Here is a 23,963-nt window from a genome sequence, read left to right on the forward strand (position 1 = left end):
GCTCTGAACATGACAGGGGCCACCCACACTGCTGGGAAACCCCTGCCTCCCCCCCCCCCCCCTTCTCAGGAAGTACGCATGGACCCTGCTGCTGCTGCCTTTCCAGGGGCCCCCATCCAGCCCCTTCTCACCCTCCAGCCAGTGCCCTTTCTTTACTAAAGGCTGTCTTTGAACTACACACGTGACACATGAGGACATGAGCACACAGCTCTTCCTGACCTTCCTCATACCCACCCGCCTCTGGTGTGGACCCTCCACCTCTCTGGGTGTTGCCCAGCCTTGCCTGCTTCTGGGTGCCAGCGGGGGGGGGGGGGGGGTCCCTTGTGTCCGGTAGTGAGTTTTCTAGTACTGGCCATTTCTAATGCTTCCACCAAAAACAGAGGTCATAATGGTGACCTCTGAGTGGGGCTGGCCTTCACCACCCACAAAGCAGTAGGGTTCACAGAGGGGAGGCCCGGGAAATGCCTGGTCTCGGGGGCAAATGGTGCCAACGGGGTCCTGAGCAGGGACACAGCCGTTCCCAGGCTCTTCCCCAAGCTTTGCTCTAGTGGCCCGCTGACCCCTCTCCTTGCTCCGGGGAGGAAGGAGGCCGAGCAAGACTGAGCACCGTCCAGGACTCCCGGGGTCCAGCGAGGGCGACGTACCAGGACTGTGCCTGGCCGGCTCCCCCAGCCCCTTGGTGATTCCCAGGGGTCCGAGGTCACCGCGATGCCTGTGATATGGCTCGTGCAGTGGATGCTGCGCTGGAAGAAATAATCCTTGCTGAGAACAGGCCACAATCCACCGATGGGGCACGAGGGTTCAGAGCCAACAGAATAGAAACAAGACAGCAGAACCCAGCCCAGGAGGTGTGGTGCAAGGGTAATGGCACGAAACACCAGGACATGCTCTGTCCCGGACAGGCTAGCTTTTCAGCCGGCTTCGGGCTTCGGGCTTCGTCCTTGGGCCACGTGCGGGCAGGTGTGCCGACCAGGCACCTGCGAACTTTCAAGCGCAAGCCCACCTGCTTTGGCCCCTGGGAGGGGTGGGGCAGACAGGCTCACTGCGGGACAAACGGACTCCGCGGCGTGGGAGGAAGAAGGGGGCACCTGCCGAGGCACTGGGGGGCGGAGGAGGGTCCCAGCGGGGTCTCGGGAACAGGCCAGGAGGCCGGGAGGACTTTGCTTTACTGACCACCAAGGGATCCCGGCCCACTGGATAGGAGGGAACGGGCACCAGCTGCGGGAGGGTCTAGGCCACCGGCGGTTTGCACGCCCGGGCCACCTAGGCCACGCCCTAGCCAGGGACCCGCCCCGGCCCCACCCCACCAAGGGGTTCCGCCCTTGCCCCGCCCCAGGCCCCCGTCCGGGCTAGTCACTGGCCAGCGCAAGTTCCAGCTCCGCTCCCATTATAGCCCCGCCCCGGCTCTGGCCACGCCCCCTTCCAGTGGGCCGCCCCCTGGACCAGTTTCGGCCAGTGACCGCCTCCCGTCCGCCCCAACTTTCTGTACCGCCCCCACCGCTATTGGTCCGGTTCAGCCCCCGCCCCCGCGACGCTGTAGGTTTCTTTCGGGGGAGCTTCACAAGCTCCAATTGGTTGCCCACTCGATGTTCCGTCGTTCGATTGGCCCGCGGCGCCCGCTTTCGCGGGACTCTGCTCTTGGGCTGGGGCGGGGCCAGCGGCGGCGCGCGGCGCAGGATTGGGTAGTCGCACAGAGGGGGCGGGCCCACGCCGCGCGCAGCACCGCGGCTGGAGCGCGAGGAACCGCTACCGCCGCCTCAGTCGCCTCAGTCGCCTCAGTGCCTCAGTCTCTTCAGTCTCCTCAGACTTCTCAGACTCGGTCGCCTCAGGCTCCGCCGCACCGCCTGGAACACCCTGTCCCCAACCCCCGACCCCGGCCCGGCCTCCCGCCAGCCCGTCCGCGGGCACGCCCTCTGGTGAGTGAGTGGTCGCGGGCGGGGCCGGGGGCGGGGTCCACAGGTGGAGCTGGGGACCCGGCCGGGAGTTGGGGTCAGGGCCAAGGGGTCAAACCCGGGTCGGGGTCCGGTCTTTGGTCGGGGTCCGGGCCAGGCGGTGATTGGGAGGCCGTGGCCGGGGCGGCGACCTCCCGCGGCCGCCAACTTTGGGTGGGGGCGCACGTCTCGGGCTGACCAAGTCCCGAGAGGCCGAGAGAGCGGAGGCCCCGCCCGGCCCGGCCAACTTGGGCGGCAGCTGCGGCGCCGGCGGGTGGGCCGGCGGGTGGATCGGGCCCCAGTCGTCCCTCTTCCCCGCGGCCTTCGGGGTTAGCGCCGCGCGGCCCACCTCTCTGAGGAGCCGGAGCTGGCCGGGGTCCGGGCGGGGGGTGGGTATTGGGACTTCGGGTGACGAGGTTCCGCCGGTCCCCCCTGCCCCCACTCCCCCAGAAGTTGTCGGCGAGACACCGCCTTCAGTAACGGCTGGATAGGCTCGCTTAGGGGTGAACAGCTGCCACGATTTGGTTCGTGAGGCTTAAGTTTCAAACGACCTAAACTTGCTCACATATGATTGGGAAAGATTGTTGGGGGCAGCGTCCCCGGCGCCCTGTGCGGCGGGACGCGGGAGCTGCCGCAGACGCGCAGGTACTGAGCGCCACGCAGGAGAGAGAGCAGGACCCGCGCGGTGCCCTCTGCGTCCCTCCCTCAGGCACCGCAGCCGCCCGCCCCGTAGCTGAGGTGTCTGCGTTGCTCCGTGGACCCTGTGTCAAAGCGAGGAGCACGCAGGTTACCTGGGGCAGTGCACGTTCCTCTTTTTCGGTCGCTGTATTTTCTTCTTTTATTTGCGGGTCCGTCAAAACCTGTTTCTTATTGTTCCCACAAGTGTTTTGCCCTGGAAGTATTGTTCAGTGAAAGTTTATTTTTTTTATTTTTGCCTGGTGGCTTTTCTAAATTTTCTCTCCCGACTCTGAAGTATATTACTCACATAACACATTTGAAAGTTAACAGAAAGTCACATCTTAAATCTTGTGTGTAGGGTTGGTTCTCTTCCTCCTGTCTTCCCTTGGAGGCAGCACGGACTCCAGGGCCTGTTCGCCCTGCCTGTCAGCGGACAGGACTCTCTGGGTTGATGAGGATTTATGGTGTGCGATTCACCAAAAGGAATACTAGGGCAAGTAGGCCTTGACCAGGTCTCTAGTTCGAGCCATTCTTCGGGCACAGGTCCTCACACGTCCTTCTGAAATTTAATTTGTTTTTAGGGGTGAGCTTTGTCCCTTTGCTGTTCTTTGAACTTGGCTTAGATGTGGGAACAAAAGAAGTGTGCAAGGCAGCTTTCCTATTGAAGATAGCTGATGGCCAGTCTCCTGCACAGGAACAACTCATCATCTTAAAATGTTTCAGAGAGGCCCATTTTGGTCCAAAGAGACTGAAGAACAGTGGCACTCTGCAGGGATTGTTGGCAAAATCCCCGCAGACCACATTGATCCTCACATTAGAGGAGTTGGAGAAGTTTTGGATGGTGTTATCAGACTTGGAGATCCGTGGGAAACCAAGGGGTCTTCAAATATAAATACAGTCACTGACCAATTGGTGTTGGTTACTTTTGAGTACTATTGTTTTCTCCTTGTATGTAGATGTTGCTGTTTATACACATGCAAGTTCATTACACGTGTTTTAAAATTTGTATAACTTCATGTATTTTCTTAGATAATACTCAATATTATAAAGTTATGAAAAGATTTGATAGTAAAAGGAGTATTTATAACTAAAAAGATTGGGTATCCTGTTTAGAATTCAGGGCTTTGTGACTAGTGTTGGCACAGGTGGTGCTGATTACTGGTGATATTGGACCTCGGAATGTCACTTTTTCAGATGTCATTATTAATACTCAGGTTTAGAGAAAATATACAGCTTTATTGTTACTGTTTTTAAGTACTTCTGAGAAAGTTTCAACACCTGTTAATTTTCTTAGATGTTTAAAAAGAAGCTATCTTTCTCTGCTGTTAGAGGGGAGCTTCGGAGCATGCTGCATTTATATTGGCAAAAGTCACATGAGGTCCTTGTAACAATCTAGCCATTCAAGACTGGGTGCTGTGTTTCAGTTTCAATAATTTCAGTTCCTTGACCTGTAGCCAATTTCTGGACTCATAGCCATGTGTCACAAAAATCTCAGTGCTCAACTGTAAAAATGATTACTGAATCAGACTTTGGTAGATAGAAATTGTTCCCTTTGGTGAAGAAGGCTGGTCCTTTGGGCCATAACAAAGAATAATACCTGCTAATGTGTTAGAATCACCCCCAAACTTAAACACTAGGATGAATACTGTGTATTTTGGGGGCGGGAGTTGGGGGTGGGGGGCTTTGATATCTCTTAGCCTTGGTGGCAAGGACTCTTACAGGCATAGGTGGATGTCCCTGTCCATGGTGCTGAATATGTGCTATCTGTTTTTTTCATCTTCAACGTTTCCAGTGTGAGAGTGGTTTTTGGAGTATGTTTCAAAATGAATTTCAGAATTCCCACTATTAAAGAAAAGTAGAACAAGGGAGTTTTATTGAACCTGAAAGGAATCGTGCATTTTAAAAACTCAAGCCATGTTATTGTCTCCTTTTTAAGTGGATAATTGCGCCGATTCAACAGTTCCATTCCCTTGCTTAATCTCCTCCCCAGGTGGAAATTTTCTTGCTAGCTATGGACATCAGGTAGCAAATCATTGAAATTAAACGAGAACCTGTTTGATTAAAACCACCCTCTTTAAACTGTACCTTTATTATAATATATACAGATATTTGTACATAGAGGAAATTTGTTCTTCCCTAACTGGGTTGATTATAGCATACCTCACACTCACTAACATGGTGCTTCTCACCCTTCCTTAAGAGCGAACGAGCCCTCTGAGTATGTGGTGGGGTTGTTGGGCAGTTGCCAAGCATCTCTGCTGTGTTGGAGCAACATCTACTCTCTCTTCTATAATTTTGAGAAATCTTTCTAAATTATTTAGATAAATTCGTCATTTCTCTTGAAATTGCTATACAGGTTAGCAATAGAAAATAATAGATGTTACTTGTGGTACAGAGATTCTTCCACACAATAGTAAATTGCGCATCAAACTAAGCAGTAGATTGTTGAGGTGTTTTTGTTGTGAGCATTTAAAAAATATTTCCTTTTATTGATTTCAGAGAAGAAGGGAGAGGGAGTCAGAGATAGAAACATCAATGTTATGAACATTTTAACTAGTTCTTTGGTCTGGTAGGTTGTACACTTAACCCAGGTTACTCTTTGCATCTGTTTTGTCGAAAGAAACCCAGGGCAGCTTTCTTCCTCCTCCTCCAAGGTTCAGAAATATTTTCTCTTTTTTTTATATATATATTTTATTGATTTTTTACAGAGAGGAAGGGAGAGGGATAGAGAGCTAGAAACATCGATGAGAGAGAAACATCGACCAGTTGCCTTCTGACACCCCCTACCGGGGATGTGCCCGCAACCAATGTACATGCCCTTGACCGGAATCGAACCTGGAACCTTTCAGTCCGCAGGCCGACGCTCTATCCACTGAGCCAAACCGGTTTCGGCAAGAAATATTTTCTGATGTCTACTCTTTGCCAGGCCCTGTGATATGATCTGGGAAACCACAGGGGAATGAGCCAGAGTTCTTATCATTGAAGGACTCACCACTTTGGACCTAAGAAAAGACATGTAAACAGATGGTTAAAGGGGGCCACGCCCAGTGCTGCAATTGGGATACACAGAAAGCTGGGTTAGTGTGTTGAAGAGGGGTGATTTATTTAGGCTGGGAATCTGAAAAGGCTTCAGAGTTGAAGTAGCCTTTGGGCTGACCTCTGGAAGATGACTTGTAATTGTTTGGGTGTGGATGGGTATAAATCGATTTGAAAAAGACAAGAAGGTTGATGTAATGGTAGAACAGGGTATGTGATGGTGCTGAGTCTGGAGGCATGAGGAGCATTTTGAAAGGGTTGGGACTCCACTAGAGGTGTGTGTGTAAGGAGAGTTGAGAAGAGTTTGTGTGGTAGACAGATAATGGCCTTCTAAAGCAGTCTACATCCTTATCCACAGAGCCTGTGAATGTGTTGTATTACCTGGCAAAGAGGATTTAAGATAGCAGATGGAATGAAGGTTGCTAATCAGCTGATTTTAAAATAAGGATGTTATCTGGGATTACACGGGTGGGCCCAAAGTAATCACAAGGGTCCTTAAATATGGAAGAGGGAGGCAGAGGAGTCAGTGTCGTAGTGATGTGAAATGAGGAAGATTACCTATCATTTCTGGCTTTGAAAATATGTAAAAGGGGTCATGGGCCAAGGAATGCTGAAGCTCCGAAAGCTGGAAAAGGAGAGAATATGGATTCTTCCCCAGAAGCTCCAGAAAGGAAAACAGTCCTGATGACTCCTTGATTCTAGCTCAGTGAGAACCATGTCTGACTTCAGATATCCAGAACTGTAAGGTAATTAATTTGTGTTAAGTCACTAACGTGGAAATTTGTTAGAGCATCCACAGGAAACTGATGCATGTTGGAACTCTGCTCTAGGAAGTTTTAGCTGGTGAAGTTTAAGGAGGAAATAACATGATCAGAGTGGCTGTAGAAGATAAACTGATTCAGCTGCTGTTTGGGAGGAGGTTGCCCCAAGTAAGAATGGTTCTGTTCCCGTTTCATCTCCTGGCAAGATTTGCATCTGATATTATCTCACCTGGCCTGTGTTCCACTTGAAGTTTTTCTCTTAGCAAGCTGCTGGGTCCTCCCCTCCTCCCCCCGCCCCCCGCCCCCCTCCCCCCCGCCCCAGCAGCTAATTCCATGTCCCACTGGCCTACCTTTCCTTTGTGCTGGGTACTCAGAAGAGAGTAGACTTGGTGTTCATCTGCAAGTGGGGTTGTAGGGTAGGCCCAATTCCAACCTCAGAGCTGTTGTTAAAGTACTTTCGAAGGGTTTGTTTCTTCACATCCTTGCTAATATTACTTTGTATGTTCAGATGTTTTAATTGTTGTCAGTCTAGTAGATATTAAATATTTCACTGTTTTAATTTACATTTCCTTGATTATTAGTGCATCTGAGGACTTCTTATTCATTTGGGTTTCCTCTTCTATATATTGTATTCATATAATGTTTGTCCGTTTGTTGCCAGGGTTGTTTTTTTTATAGCTTTTTAGAATTTCTTTATATGTTCTAGATTCTATTTGTGTCCTATTTTTATTTTTATCCTTTTAAAATGCTGCTTTGATGAACAGATGCTTAATTTTAATGTAGTCAAATTTATCAATTTTTTCCTAATGGTTTGTGGTTATTAAGTCTTATTTAAGAAATTATTTGTTACCACAAGGTCATAAGATATCCTGCTCTTTTAAAATCTTTTTTGAATATTTGCTTTTAATATTCTACTCTGAACTTATTTTTGTGTGAGGTGTGACATAGAGGCATAATTTTAGAATTTTTCCAGTACTTTTTATTTATTTATTTTTGTATATGTTTTTATTGTTGATAGTATTACAGCTGTCTCTCGTTTACCCCGCCCCCCCCCCCCCCCCAGCCTCTATCCCTCCCTCCAGGTCTTCACCACCCTACAGTATTATTTATTGAGTACCATCCTTTCCCCAGTGACCTGCAGTGCTACCTTTGAAACATACCAGATTTCATAAATGTGTGGATCTGTTTCTAATTTCTCCATGTAAATAATGATAATTTCATTTCTTCCTTCCTAGTCTTTAAATATACATTTTTTATTTTTTGTCTTATTCCCTTTGTTTGGACCACTAGGCAAAAGTTGTGATAAGGCTATCCTAATATTGTTTTCAACTTTAAACGGAGTGCTTTTAAAGCTTTCAATGTGGTTTGCTTTTTTAAATTTTTTATAGGTTCCTTATATTAGGTTAAGGATGGTCTCATATACTAAAAGTGTGATTTAATGTTTTTTTAAAATCATTACTAGATTTTGAATTTCATCCAATAGTTTTCTATACCTATTTAGATGATTTTATGTTATACTTTTCTTCTTTAAACTGTGACTGAGATGAAATATTTTAATCTTTGATTTCTTGGGATGTATATTGTCATGATGTACTACATTTAATAATTATTATGGGATCCAATATGGTAATATTTCATATAGTATTTTGGTACATATATTCTTTAGAAGTATTAACGAATAATAATTGTTTATTGTATTGCTCTTTTTTAGTTTGGTATCAAGGAGATACTTCATTATCTCTGTAATTGTTTCTGAGAAGGAGGGATTTTTATTTCCTAGAAGTTTGGCAAATTGCTTCTTAAATGTCCTAGATCTGGGTCCCTTTAGAACATGGAGATTCTTGTACCAGCAATTAATCACTTTATAAGGGTTGCTGGTTCATTCTGCTCACATTTTATTGGCCAGAAAGAGTCATTCTGGCCACACCTAGTTTCAAATGGGCCAGGGACATGGAGTCTTCCATGTCCTGGAAGTTTAGTACAACTGAATACTGGTAAATATTAGTAATATTTACCATACTGTGGAGGCTAATTGATGTCAGTGTTGTAAAGTTAGCCAAAACTCACATAGTGTTCCTCTCTAGGTCTTGTTTGTAGGTATTGCAAGTGTGTTGGTCATCCAGGGACCAATTAGAATGTGAAGTTAGATATCATATTGGTTTGTGTTCCTACTTACTCTCTCCAGAACCCACCTTAGGAATTCCTGCCTTTCTTCCTCTCCTTATTGCAGAGGAAAAATTTCCTTTTCTCATTCCTCCCCACTGATCTAAATCTTAACCATGCTTCAAGACTAGGTTAAGAGGTGAGCGGGGGCGCCAGACCAAGGCGGGGCGCCGGCTGCTGTCATTGGGGCAAGCCTCTGGTGGTTATTGAAAATTCTTTGCTCACACATGCCGCGGTCCCACCTGACACTCACACCTGCTGCCGGCACTGGACCTGCTGAAATTCTCTGTGTTAACTGTGACCCATGGTGAATTCTCCCTTCAATTCTTACAGTACTCTACTGCCTCAGCAATGTAGAGAGCAAGGTTCAGTTGTGTTTAGGGGTGGTTGGTTGATCAGAAGAGTCTTCACATCCAAGTGCAAGATTCCTCCCTTTGCTTGGGCTCTGTAGTGGGAGGCTACATATAGTGGACAGGTTCTATGAAGGTGGCCCCACCATGATCCCCACCTCTTAGTATTCATGCCCTTGTGTAATCAGCTCTGATTGAAGTGGGACTTGTGACTTGCTTCTAACAGGATATAGCAAGAGTGATGACATGTCACTTTCATGATTATGTTACGAATCCGTGCACCTTGAAAGGAACTGTGGGCTGTGAGGCTGCCGTAGGCACAGGGGCGGGTCTCGGCCCATCCTTCACACACACACACCCCCCCTCAGTCCCCTGTCTGCCGACAGCCTTGCTCCCGCCATGACCACTCCCACGCACTGACGGCGCTGACCCCACTTACACCCGCTGACAGCACAGAGCGATTGGGGCTGGCTTCAGCAGCGGGTGTGAGGGGGGCTGGTGCCATGAGCAGGTACAAGTGGCGGCTGCTGCCCCGATTGCCCCCTCAGGAGCAGGGGGAGGTGGAGAAGCCCTCAGGGGTGATCAGGGCTGGCAGCCACCACTTGCACCTGCTGATGGCACTGAGTGATCAGGACCAGCACTGGGCACCAGTAGTGGGTGTGAGCGGTAGCTCTGACACCGACTGCGGGTGCGAACGGGGCCAGCACTGGCAGTGGATGCGAGTGGTGGCTCCGGCAGCAGATGCAAGTGGGTCCAGTGCCGGCAGCAGGTGTGAGGGGCGACTAGGCCGGCAGGGGAGGGGAGTTAGAGACAATCAGGTGGGACCGCGGCACGTGTGAGCAAAGAATTTTCAGTAACCACCAGAGGCTTGCCCCAATGACAGCAGCCGGCGCCCCGCCTTGGTCTGGTGCCCCCGCTCACCTGCTCCACCATCCTGCCGGGGCCAGTGCCCGCCATGTTCCACACACTCCCCCTGGTGGTTAGCGCATGTCATAGTGACAGGTTGTTCTGGTTGTTCCACTGTTCGGTCTATTTGCATATTAGCCTTTTATTATATAGGACTAGAGGCCCAGTGCACGAAATTCATCCATGGGGGGGTGTCCCTCAGCCCAGCCTGCACCCTCTCCAATCTAGGACATCCCTCTCACAATCCAGGACTGCTGGCTCCCAACCACTCACCTGCCTGCCTGCCTGCCTGATTGCCCCTAACCGCTTCTGCCTGCCAGCCTGATCACCCCCTAACCACTCCCCTGACAGCCTGATTGACACCTAACTGCTCCCCTGCCAGCCTGATTGCCTCTAACTCCCCTCCCCTGCCGGCCTAGTCGCCCCTAACTGCCCTCCCCTGCAGGCCTGGTCACCCCCAACTGCCCTCCCCTGCAGGCCTGGTTGTCCCTAACTGTCCTCCCCTGCAGGCCTGGGTCCCCCCCAACTGCCCTCTCCTGCTGGCCCAGTCACCCCTAATTTCCCTCCCTTGCCAGCCTGGTCACGCCCAACTGCCCTCCCCTGCTGGCCTGATTGCCCCTAACTGCCCTCCCCTGCAGGCCTGGGTCACCCCTAACTGCCCTTTCCTATAGGCCTGGTCCCCCCCAACTGCCTTCCCCTGCAGGCCTGTGTCCCCCCCCCAACCGCCAACTGCCTTCCCCTGCTGGCCCAGTCACCCCTAACTTCCCTCCCTTGCTAGCCTGGTTGCCCCCAACTACCCTTCTCTGCTGGCCCGGTCACCCCTAACTGCCCTCACCTGCAGGCCTGATTGCCCCCAATTGCCCTCCCTTGCAGGCCTGATTCCTCCCAACTGCCTTCCCCTGCTGGCCTGATCGCCCACAACTGCCTTCCCTTGCCGGCCATCTTGGTCCACATGGGGGCGGCCATCTTTTGTGTTGGAGTGATGGTCAATTTGCATATTACCTCTTTATTTTATAGGATTATATACAACTAGGGTCCCGTTGCAGGAAGATTCCTGCAAGAACAGGGCTTCCCTCCCACCACCGCCACCTCTCCCGCCCCCCCCCCCGCGCTTTCCCTGCCACCTCTGCCCCCCACCCCCCACCCCACACTTTCCCTCCCGCAGCCGCCGCCCCCCCTGTGTGGCGGCGGCGGGGTGGGCGGCGACGGCGGCGGCACCTCCGCGCGCCCCGCCGCCGCTGCCGCCACCGCCTTTGCAGCTGCCGCAGCCACGCGTGCCGCCACCGCCGCCCGCCCGCCCCGCCAGCGCTTTCCCTCCCGCAGCCGCCTTGCTTTCAGCTTTCCCTCCATCTTCCTTCTATGCTGTCTTCAGTCTTCACTCCTCCCTCCCTCAGTGTATGCAAATTAATCGCCATCTTTGTTGGGTTAATTTTCATACCCACTCTGATTGGCTGTGGGCGTAGCAAAGGTACGGTCAATTAGCATTTTTGTCTTTTATTAGTGTAGATTCTGTCTTGTTAGAAACTTATTTAAAGACTCTCTTTGCTGGCTTGAGTAAGTGGCTATGTTGGGGAAGCCAAAATGGCAAGAAACGCAGGTGGCCTCCAGGAGCTGAGGGCAGCCTGCAGGGACAGCCAGTAGGAAGCAGGGGTCCTCAGTCCTACACAAGGAAACATCTGCCAATGGATTGAGTGAGCTTAGAAGTGGATTCTCCTGCAGTTGAGCCTTCAGATGAGAACATGGCCCAGCCAACAGCTTGATTCAGCCTTGTGAAACCCTAAGCAAACGAATCAGTTAAGCCTGCTCAGACTCCTGACCCACAGAAACTGAGATAATAAATGTGTATTGTCTTAAGTTTGTTATGCAGCCATAGAAAACTAATGTGTCCGATCTGTACTGACCTCCCAGTTATCTCCAGTAGAAGTGGGTTTGGGTTGATAAAGGGTGTTTGACTCTATTTGAGGGAGTCTGGTTTTTATTTTAAAAAATACTTTTTATATTTATAAAATTAATACAAATGTTTCTGTAGAAAAATTGGAGCAAGTAGAAAGTATGAAGGACAAAATGAACATTGTCCATAATCTCACTGCACAAAGATAGCCAATACTTTTTTTCGACTTTTATGTGTATATGGTATAATATCCTCTAAAAGTTGAAAGTAATTCCATAATGTGTTTTATGAACAACTTTTTTTCTTTGTACTATATAGTGACATTTCCTGTGTCATATTCTTTTAAAGTATGTTTTTGAATGGCTGCATACTATTTCAATGGGTGTCCCAATTTATTGAACCACTTTCCTATAGCTGGACATTCATGCTGCTTTAAAATATTTACCATCATAAATAATGCTTTGATAAATAGTCTATACAAAAATCATTGTGTGTATCACCAATTATTTATGAAGGATAAAATTTTAAAGATAGAATTATTAGGTCAGAGCTTGTAAATGGTTTTAAACCTTTTGATATTTAACCATCATCTTCCATTGTTTCTAAAAAAATAATATAAAACTCAAACGTCTGTTTCTGTAACTCACCAGGTTGGGATAGGACAGAACTATTGATTTTTGAGCATTTAGGTTTCTGTTTTCTTAACCCTGTTTGCAAAGTGCTTTTAAATTATTCATTAAAGTGCAGTATGGATTCTATTTATAGACATGTTTGTGTATGAGATTGCTCCCTTAATGTCTGGGCAAAAAGCCTATGAATTGCTATTATCACATCCCTATCTTTGTAAATCCTCTTCTACTCCTACTCACCCTTTCTTTGTTCTCAACCAGATAGACACTAGACACAAAAAATTCTGTGGCCTATGATTACTCAGATGAAATGGATATTTGGTGGTTAGTCCTTGTTCTTTTCTTCTTGTCATTCATTAAGTAGTTGACTTTGTAAAAATTAGAGATCTGCAGAATATTAATTCAGAAACATTTTTCTTGATTCATAAAACGAGTACTCATTTAGAAAATTTCTAAAGATTATTATAAAACACAGAATAAAAATCTTTAATTCTAACACCCCTAGATGACTTCTGTATAACATAACTTGTTCATTAGCTTATTCCTATAATATATTGATTAGATTCCAATGACTAATATTTTGTTTGGGATTTTTGCATCCAGACTGTGAGTGAAATTGCCCCATAATATTCTTTTCCTGTAGCTGTTCTCTCTCTAATTGGAGATGAATACTTAATTTGTTAATTTGCAATTTTTCTCTTTGACTAATACGTATCTGCATTTAAGGTGATACATTTCCTTATAAATAATGATTGACGTGCATTATACAGAGTTTGATTGAGGTTGTTTCATTATTGTTTACTAGGTACTATACACTGAATTGTGCCCCCCTCAAAGTCATATGTTGAAGTCCCAACCCCCAATGTGATGATCCTTGGAGATGGGGCCTTTAAGGGGTAATTAGGTTCAGATGAGGTCATGAGTGCGAAGTCCTTATGAGGTCATGAGTGCGAAGTCCTTATAGTGCGAAGTCCTTGTAAGAAGAGCCTAGAGAGCTTGCGTTCTCTCTCTCTCTCCCTGCCATGTGAGGATACAGTAAGAAGGCAGCCAGGAGGAGGCCCCTCACCAGAGCTTGACCATGCTGGCACCCTGATCTTGGACTTCCTAGTCTCTGAAACAGCAAGAAATAAATGTCTGTTGTTTAAGCGTCAATGCAGTGGTTGTTATAATAGCCCATGTAGACTGTGACAATGTAATTTTTAATTTCCATTATGAATTTTTCTTTGATTTGTAGGTCATTTAGAAGAATATTTTTAAATTTCCAAACATGTGTATTTTCTTATTTTATTCTTCTTCAGCATGATTGCATTGCCCAAAATTTTTAATCTTTATGATTTTAATCCTCTGAAATTTGCTGATGTGCCATATGCCCAGAATATGGATTGTAAGTTTTCTCAAATGTTCCTGTGTACTTGAAAAGAATTAGGTTCAATGTTCTATATCATCAGCTAACTTGATAAGCATATTACTCACATCTTCTTACTCCTATATTTTGTCTGTTTGTTATATGATATATATTACTAAGATAATTACACAGTTTCATTATGATTATGGATTTGTCTTATTTCTCTCTGTAGTTCTGTCAATTTCTATTTATATACTTTGAGACCACGTTTTTAGGGGCATGCAAATTTAAAATTGTTTTATCTTCTAAATGAATTGAGGCTTTAATTACTATAAGTGGTTTTCTTTATTTCTAGTAATAAATCTTTGCCTTTGTGGTATAATATGTCTGATGCTAATATAGCCATTCCAGAATCCTTTAGGCTCATATTTGCGTGATCTCTTTGTTATCTTTTTATCATTTTACTTTTAACCTTATTATATTCTTATACTTTAGATATGTCTCCTGCAAAGATTATGCAATTTTATTTTTTTCATCCAGTCTGATATCTTTTGTCTTCTAATTGGAACATTCAACTCATTTACATTGAATGTAAATACTCATCTATTTGAGTTTAAATCCACAATCTTATTATCTACTGGGTTGGGCAAAAGTAGGTTTATAGTTGTGAGTACATAGAAGTTTATTCTTGTAGTACAACTGCAAATATACTTTTGCCCACCCCTGTATTTCTCCTGTCCTATATTTTCTGTGTTATCTTTCTTGTATTATGTTAAACTACATGATTTTTAAAAATAATTCTGCTTTTCCACTCTCCCCAGTAAATTGAAGATTATATCCTATTTTTCTTTTGTGTGTATATGGTTACCATGTAAATTAGATAATGTGTTATTAACTTCTCCAGATAACGCAGTTATACCTTCCTCTGAGCCATGTAGAAATCATAGTTTCTTAAAATACTTGAACTCCATTCACCTCCTCAGATTTATATATGCTTGTTGTTGTGTATTTTAATTCCGTGTATCCTTTTTATTTTTTATTTTAAAACATCTGATGAAAGCCCAATGGGGTATACATTTGGGAAGATGCTCCAAATGTGGCTTGGAAAGTTCCTCTTGAGGGAGGTCAGTCCTCAACTCCCTGCTACTTCTGGGGTAAAAGGTCCAGAAATCGATGCAGGCTGGGTTACTGGGATACCCAAGCAAAGACAGGACAGATCCTTGCAGCCTAAACTGGGGCCTGGCCCGTTCTTGGGCTCACTCTCTGCTGTACCCTTTTTAAACTCAAGTAGCTGATATCAATATTAACAGTGTTATTACTTTTTTAAAAATAAATCTTTATTGTTCAGATTATAGATGTTCCTCTTTTTCCCCCCCATAGCTCCCCTCCACCTGATTCCCACCCCACCCCCACCCCATGCCCTTACCCCCCGCCACTGTCCTCATCCATAGCTGTAATTTTTTTGTCCAATCTCTTCTTGCACCCTCACTCCCCTTTCCCCCCCCCCCCCCCCCCCACACCAAGAATTGTCAGTCCACTCGCTTTCTATGCCCCTGGTTTTATTATATTCACCAGTTTATACTGTTCATCAGAAATTTTATTCACTTGATTTTTAGATTCACTTGTTGATATGTATTTGTTGTTCATAATTTTTATCTTTACCTTTTTCTTCTTCTTTCTCTTCTTAAAGAATACCCTTCAGCATTTCATATAATCCTGGTTTGGTGGTGATGAACTCTTTTAGCTTTTTCTGTCTGTGAAGCTCTTTATCTGACCTTCAATTCTAAATGATAGCTTTGCTGGGTAGAGTAATCTTGGTTGTAGGTTCTTGCTGTTCATCACTTTGGATATTTCTTGCCACTCCCTTCTGGCCTGCATAGTTTCTGTTGAGAAATCAGCTGACAATCGTCATATGGGTACTCCCTTGTAGGTAACTGTTTTTCTCTTGCTGCTTTTAAGATTCTCTCTTTGTCTTTTGCCCTTGGCATTTTAATTATGATGTGTCTTGGTGTGGTCTTCTTTGGATTCCTTTTGTTTGGGGTTCTGTGCGTTTCCTGGACTTGTAAGTCTATTTCTTTCACCAGGTAGGGAAAGTTTTCTGTCATTATTTCTTCTAATAGGTTTTCAATATTTTGCTCTCTCTCTTCTTCTGGTACCCCCATAATTCGGATGTTGGTACGCTTGAAGTTGTCCCAGAGGCTCCTTGCACTATCTTAATATTTTTGGATTCTTTTTTCTTTTTGTTTTTTTCTGGCTGGGTGTTTTTTGCTTCCTCATATTTCAAATCTTTGGTTTGATTCTTGGGGTCCTCTAGTCTACTGTTGGATTTCTGTATATTATTCTTTATTTCAGACAGTGTATGCTTAATTTCTGACTGGTCCTTTTCCATTTTTTTTTGGCATTCTCATTAAGATCCTTGAAGGTTTCACTAAGTTCCTCGGAGGTCTCACTAAGTTTCTCGGTGGTTTCTAGAAGATTCTTGAAAAACCTTATAACTGTGGTTTTGAACTCTATATCCAGTAGTTTGCTTTCTTCCATTTCTTTCATTCGTGACATGTTTCTTTGTCTCTGCATTTTGGTTGCTTCCCTTTGTTGATGGAGTGGCTTTGTGTGGTAGGTGACCTATAGGGCCCAATGGTTCAGCCTCCCCAATCACCTGAGGTGGACGCTCTTGGTGCACCCCTTTTTGGGCTGTGTGCACAGTCTTGTTGTAGTTAAACCTTGATTGCTGTTGTTACACTGGGAGGAATTGACCTCCAGGCCAATTGGCTGTGAGGATCAGCTGTGTCTATAATGGAAGAACTGCTGTGCTGGAGACACCTTTATGGGGCAGGACTTGTTTCAGTGGGGCTTTGGTGCTCACTGAGTCTGCCTCTTGAGTGTGTCACTTATGTATGTGAGGAGTTGAAATCTGGTGTCGTCTCACACTGACCTCTAGGTACTCTGGCTCCTGGATCTCCCAGGAGGTGCAGGTCAGCTACTGTCTGAGGCCACCCAGCAGGAGCTACAGCGAAATCTGCAGATTTCTCCTCTTTGTTTGGGGTTTGGAAGTTTTGGAGCTCTCTGACCCAGCTGCAGTTTGTTAGGTTAAGCTGCGAAATGGCAGGCCATTCATATGCAAAAACTGCTGTGCACAGCTCAGGTAGGTTTGTAAATTGGGTGGGGTGGGGTCTCAGGGAATCACTAGGGCGTGGCAAACAGCGATGGCTGCCAGTCAGAAGTCTCTGCGTCTCCGCATTTCCGTGTCTCTGCATTTCCGCATCCCCGCGTCCTGCACCCCAGCGCAGTAAACAACAATTCCTGCGCACACCTCTGTGAGAAAGCCACCCTCACTTTCCAACCCCATGCCAGACAGTCCAGTTTCTCCCCCTAAGAGTCTGGGTCCCTTGCCGAAACCGGTTTGGCTCAGTGGATAGAGTGTCGGCCTGCGGACTGGAGTGTCCTGGGTTCGATTCCAGTCAAGGGCATGTGCATTTGTTGCGGGCACATCCCCGGTGGGGGGTGTGCAGGAGGCAGCTGATCCATGTTTCTCTCTCATTGATGTTTCTGGCTCTCTGTCTCTCTCCCTTCCTCTCTGTAAAAAATCAATAAAATATATTTTTTAAAAAAAAGAGTCTGGGTCCCGAGAATCTCACCGGAAACGCGTTCAGAGCAGTTGGTAGCTTGTATCTCCCTTCCAATTGAAAAAAACACTGCACCCAGTCGCCAGCCCGATTCACGTGCCTCCGTACGTCTGCTTTTCCACACCTCTGCACCTCCTACACAGTCTCAATAAAACCTTTTTTCTTTCCTTCTAGTTATAGAACTTCTACTCTGCCAGCTTTCCCATGGTTCTGGGTGATAGTCGTTTTGTCTTTTAGTTGTAGTTTTGGTGTGGTTGTGAGAGGCAGCATGTACAGGTGTATACCTTATGCTGTCATCTTGGTTTCCAACAGTGTTATTATTTCACATGCTGTCAGTGATCATTTAGATTTATTCACATTTTTTTATTATTATTTTCATTGTTCTCTCTGACATTTCTGACCTTCATTCTGGGCATTTCTTCTTAGGTATTTTTTTATTGCAAGTTAGCTGCTGATAGACATTTCCAATTTTCTTTTCTAAAAATACTTTGATTTTACTTTTATTCTTTTAAAAATTCTTTTAATTCACTTAATTTACATGCCATATATTCACCCTTTAAAGTTTATGATTCAGTGTTTTTTGGTATATTTACAAGGTTGTGCCACTGTCACTACCTAAGTCTAGAACATTTTCATCACCTTAAAAATAACCTCATACCTGTTAACAGTAACTCCATATTCTTTCCTTTCTCCAGTGCCTGGCAAGCATTAATCTACTTTCTATGCCTAGGAATCTGCCTATAATGGACATTTCATATGAATAGAATCATAAATATGTGGCCTTTTGTGTCTGGCTTCTTTCCTTAGTAGTATAATATTTTCAAGATTCATTGATGTTGTAGCATGTGTCAGCACTTCATTGCTTTTTATGGCTGAATGATATTCCTCTGTATGGATACATCACATTTTCTTTATCCATTTATCAGTAGGAAGACGTTTGGGTTGTTTCCACTTGTTTTTGCCTATCTATATCATAAAAGCCTAAGCGACCATTATGGCAGAATGACTGGAATGACCAGTCGCTATGATACACACTGACCACCAGGGGGCAGACACTCAATGCAGGAGCTGCCCCTGGTGGTCAGTGCGCTCCCACAGGGGGAGCGCTGCTCAGCCAGAAGCTGGGCTCATGGCTGGTGAATGCAGCTGCCACAGCGTCGGGAGCCTCTCCTGACGCTGCGGCAGCATTACCGAGCCATGGCAGCAGGCTCAGCGGGCCAGGATGAGCACGAGCAGCATGGCGCCAGGCCCCAATTTGGACTCCTCCCTGGCCGCCTGCCGCTTGGCCCACTGCTACATCCTCAGGGGATATCCAACTGCCGGCTTAGGCCCAATCCCGGTGCCGTTCTCTGTAGGAGGCAGTCAGTCTGAAAAACTCAGTGACTCAGGGAAGCACAGGGAACTCAGGGTGAACCTGCCTCTATGCTTCACTCACCTACTCAATGGTGTTCGCCAGACAGACCGTGGTGGCCCAGCCTGTGCATGTGCAGCAGCTGCTCAAGCTCAAGCAGAAGGCCGTGCAGCAGCAGAAGGCCATCTAGCCACAAGCTGGCAGTTGGACATCCCCTGAGGGGTCCCAGACTGCAAGAGGGCACAGGACGGGCTGAGGGACCTCCTCTCCACCCCAGCACATGAATTTCATGCACCGGGCCTCTAGTTATGAATAAAGTGCCATGAAAAGTCATGTACAAGGTTTTTTAAGCATATGTGTTTTCAGTTCTTTGGGGCATTTACTTAAGAATGGAATTGCTGGGCCATATAGTAATTCTATGCTTAACCTTTTGAATAACTGGCAAACTGTTGATCGCAGAGGCTGCACCATTTCACATTCCCACCAGCAATGCATAAGAGTTCCAATTTCTTTACATCTTCACTTGGCATTTTTTGTTTTTTTTGACTCTAGGCATGTTATGAGTATCTCATTTTGGTATTGATTAGCACTTCCCTAATGACTGATGCCCTTGAGCACATTTTTGTGTGTTTATTGGCCATTTGTATATTTCTTTGGAGAAGCACCTATTTAGATCCTTTGGCCATTTTTAAATTGTGGGTTGTCTTTTTATTGTTGATTTGTAAGAGTTCTTGATAATATTTTTTACTAATCCCTTAATAATTTGCTATTATTTGCCAATATTTCTTCTCCAACTGTGAATTGTCTTTCCACTTTCTTGATAGTGTCTTATGAAGCACAAATGGTTTTAATTTTGATGATTCCAGTTTATTTATTTGTTTTGTTGCTTATGCTTAGGTGTCACATTTAAGATAAATTGCCTAATCTTAGGTCACAAAGATTCACATCTGTGTTTTATTTTAATGGTTTTATAGTTTTAGCTCTTACATTTAGTTATTTGATACATTGAGTTAAAATTTTTTTGTTGTTAATCCTTACCTGAGGATATTTTCCCATTGATTTTTAGAGAGAGTGGAAGGGAAGGGGAGAGACAAAGAGAGAGAAACATTGATGTGAGAGAGATACAACAAGTGGTTGCCTCCCACACTAGGGCTGGGGATTGAGCCTGCAACTGAGGTACGTGCCCTTGACTAGAATTCAACCAGGGACCCTTCAGTCCAAGGGCCGATGCTCTATCCACTGAATTAAACCGGCTAGGGTGAGTTAATTTTTATATATGGTGTAAAGGAGGAATTTTACTTTATTCTTCTGCATGTGGCTATCCAGTTGTCATAGCACTTTTGTTGAAAAGACCATTTCTTCATTGAACGGTCTTAGCACCTATGCTGAAAATCAGTTCACTATAAAATATGGAATTATTTCTGGACTCAATTCTATTCTGTTGATCTCTATATCTGTCTTTATGACAGAACTACACAGTCTTGATTAATGGAGCTTTGTGTTAAGTTTTAAAATTGGGAAGTCTGAGTCCTCCAACTTCGTTCTTATTTAAGGTTGTTTTAGCTATTCCTGGTTACATGAATTTTCATATGATTTTTAGGATTAGCTTTGCCAATTTCTGTATGAAAGGGATTTTTGATAGGGATTGCACTGAATATGCAGACCAATTTGGGAGTGTTGCCATTTTAACAATATTAAGTCTTCAAATCCATGAGCATGGGATTTATTAGCTGTTCCTGAGAATTTTCTATGAACTGTATAAGATTATGTCATCTGCATATATTGGTAATTATACTTCTTCCTTTCTAATGTGGATACCTATTATTTCTATTTCAAACCCCCGCTCCTCTTTTAAATCCTCACCTGAGGATATGTTTCTCATTGATTTTTTTTAGAGAGAGGAAGTGGGGGGAGGGAGAGAAAAAGAGAGAGAGAGAAGCATCAGTGTGAGAGAACCATAGATTGGCTATCCCCCAACCAGGGATCGAACCCACAACCTAGATATGTGCTCTGACTGGGAATCGAATCCACAACCCTTTGGTGTACAGGACAATGCTCCAATCAACTGAGACACCCAGCCAGGGCTGTTATTTCTATTTCTTGTGTAATTGCTATCCTTATGACCTTTAGTATAATGTTTAATTGTTCTGGCAAGGGTGGACATCCTTGTCTTGTTCCTATGACGGATAAGTTTTCAGTCTTTCATCGTTAAGTATGTGGTTAGCTATGGGTTTTTGTTAGGTTCAGGAAGTTCCCTTCAATTTTTTTTTTTTATTGAGTGTTTTTCTCTTATTAAAGGGTCTTTTCGTGGTCAGAATCTTTTTCTGCATCTATTGAGATGGCAATATGGTTTTATCTTTTATTTTATTAACTAGTGACCCAATGCACAAAATTCTGCAAGGGGCTCTGCCTGGTGGCCCCATGGCCCTTCCCCCCACCCACTGGTCATTCCAGAAAGTTGTTCCAGAAGGACCAATCTAATTAGCACATTAGCTCTTTATTGACTGGTTTTTGCATGTTGAACTAATCTTGCATTTCTTGAATGAATCCCAGTTGGTCATGGTGGATAATCCTTTTTATATATTGTTGGATTCAGTTTGTTAGTATTTTGTTGAGGATTTTTACATCTATATGTTTAAGACATATTAATTGGTCTATAGTTTTTTTTGTGTGTGTGATATCTTTGTCTGGCTTTGATATCAGGGTAATACTGGCCTTAGAATGAATAGGGAAGTATCCCTTTTTTTTCTTTTCAATTTTTGGGTAGAGTCTGTGAAGGATTGTGTTAATTCTTTAAATGTTTGGTAAAATTCACTAGTGAAGCCATCTAGTCTTGGACTTTTTCTTGTGGGAAGATTTTCAGTTATTATCTCAACTAGGGGCCTGGTGCATGAAATTCATACACTGGGGAGGGGTCCCTCAGCCCAGTCTGCCCCCTCACACATACTGGGAGCCCTCAGGGGATGTCCTACTGATGGCTTAGGCCCGCTCCCCATTGGGAGTGGACCTAAGCTGCAGTCTGGCCTCCCTTTGTGGGAGGCGACCGGGCTGATCAGGGGAAGGCACCAGCCCCATCACCCCCCTGCTGCAGCCACTGCCAGTCACCACAACCACCAAGGTATTTTCTTTTTTTAAAATATATTTTATTGATTTTTTACAGAGAGGAAGAGAGAGGGATAGAGAGTTAGAAACATCGATGATAGAGAAACATCACCTCTTGCACAACCCCTACTGGGGATGTGCCCGCAACCAAGGTACATGCCCTTGACCAGAATCGAACCTGGGACCTTTCAGTCCGCAGGCCCATGCTCTATCCACTGAGCCAAACCGGTTTCGGCGCCACCAAGGTATTTTCATCAACAAGGACTCCAGTCCCTTCACCAAGAAAAAATGGCAACTTTCTCTAAGCATTTTCAAGATGTGTCTTTCATAGGATATGACATTTCTTTCTTTATTTTTCTTTTTATCCTCACCTGAGGATATGTTTCCATTGATTTTTTTCCCCTTCCCTCCAATCCCAGGCTCGGCCCCTGCCCAAGCCTAAAGCCTCCAACCCAGGCTTTAGGCTTGGGAAGGGGTTCCCCCTGGCACCTCCGATCGCAGGCTCAGCCCCTTTCCCCCCGGCACCTCCAATCACAGGCTCGGCCCCTTCCCAAGCCTAAAGCCTCCGCCCGTTGGTCGGCTGGGAGTGACCTGGGTGCCGAGGAGGTTCCCGGGACTCAGGTATGTATGCAAATTAACTGCCATCTTTGTTGGGTTAATTTGCATACTCACTCTGATTGGCTGTGGGCATAGCGGAGGTATGGTCAATTTACATGTTTCTCTATTATTAGGTAAGATATCTTTGTTTATTTTAGGTATATGCAATATTTTTACTTATTGTTGGCTAAATTTTAAGTTAGTATCTTCCTAGGAATTAGTTTTTCACCTACTTACCTAATTTTTTGGCAAACAATTGTTCATAGTATTTATTTATAATCCTTTTTATTTTTGTAAGGTTGGTAGTTTTATTTCTGATTTAAGTCTTCTCTCTCTTGTTCAATCTAATAAAGATTTGTCACAAGAACCATCTTTTGGTTTCATTGTTTTTTATCTATTGTTTTCTATTCTGTTTCATTTACTTTTGCTCTAATATTTATTTCTTCCTTCTGCTTGCTTTGGGTTTAGTTTACTCTTCTCTCTGATTTCTTAATGTGGAAGGTTAGGTTATTTTTTTAAAAATATATATTTTATTGATTTTTTACAGAGAGGAAGAGAGAGGGATAGAGAGTTAGAAACATCGATGAGAGAGAAACATCTATCAGCTGCCTCTTGCACACCCCCTACTGGGGATGTGCCCGCAACCAAGGTACATGCCCTTGACCGGAATCGAACCTGGGACCCTTCAGTCTGCAGGCCGACGCTCTATCCATTGAGCCAAACCAGCTTTGGCAAAGGTTAGGTTATTAATTTGAGATATTTCTTCCTTTTTAATATTGGTGTTCACCGGTATAACTTTTTCTAATTAGTGCTTTTGCTGCCTCTCATAAGTTTTGGTATGTTATGTTTTTATTTTCAGTCGTCTGAAAGTATTTCCTCATTTTCCTTGTGATCTCTTGGCTGTTTAGAATTGTTTAATTTCCACAAACTTGTGAATTTCTTATGTTTCTGTATTGGCTTCAGTTTCTTACCCTTGTTGTCATAGAACATACCTTGTATGATTTCAGTTCTTTTAAATTTTGAGACTTGTTCTTCTGGCTGTACATTCGAAATCTCCTGGAGAATGTTCTATGTGTGGTTTAAAATAATGCATTTTCTATTTTATAAATTGTTTATAGGGTTGTTAAAGTCTTCTCTTTCCTTTGCAATCTTCTGTCTTGTTATTCAGACCTGTACAGAAAATAGTATATTGAAATCTCCAGCTGTTATTGTTTAATTGTCTAATTCCCCCTTCATTTTTGTTAATTTTTTGTTTCATGCATTTTGGGGGCTCAGCTGTTAGATACATATGTATATAATTGTTACATATTGTCTTTAGAAAAAAAAATTTTTAAGGCTGTTTTGCCTGATGTAAGTACTAGTATAGCCAGTAAAGCTCCTTTTGGTTACTCTTTACATGGTATACATTTTTTCATCCTTTCACTTTCAGTCTACCTATGTCTTTGAATTTAAAAGTGTCTCTTGCATATTGCATATAATTGGATCATGTTTTTTGTTTGTTTTTTCAAATCTAACACAATATCTGCCTTTAAATTGGGATGTTTAATCCATTTACATTTATTGCAATCCTAATAAGGTGGGATTTATTCCTGCCATTTGC

The 23,963-nt window shown here is 44.7% G+C and overlaps 1 protein-coding gene across 12 annotated transcripts in view; it reads left to right on the forward strand.

The window, feature by feature from the left end:
• The first annotated feature begins 1,709 nt into the window (after nucleotides 1-1,709).
• Nucleotides 1,710-23,963, forward strand: part of PCBP3 (poly(rC) binding protein 3) — a 213,425-nt gene continuing 191,171 nt past the window's right edge. For all 12 annotated transcript variants that reach the window (XM_079762700.1, XM_079762696.1, XM_079762707.1 and 9 more), the window contains exon 1: nucleotides 1,710-1,916. The gene's annotated coding sequence lies outside the window, so the exon portion shown is untranslated. The remainder of the gene's footprint in view (nucleotides 1,917-23,963) is intronic.

Source organism: Cnephaeus nilssonii (genome assembly GCF_951640355.1).
Source record: "Cnephaeus nilssonii genome assembly, chromosome: 3".
Classification (NCBI taxonomy): domain Eukaryota; kingdom Metazoa; phylum Chordata; class Mammalia; order Chiroptera; family Vespertilionidae; genus Cnephaeus; species Cnephaeus nilssonii.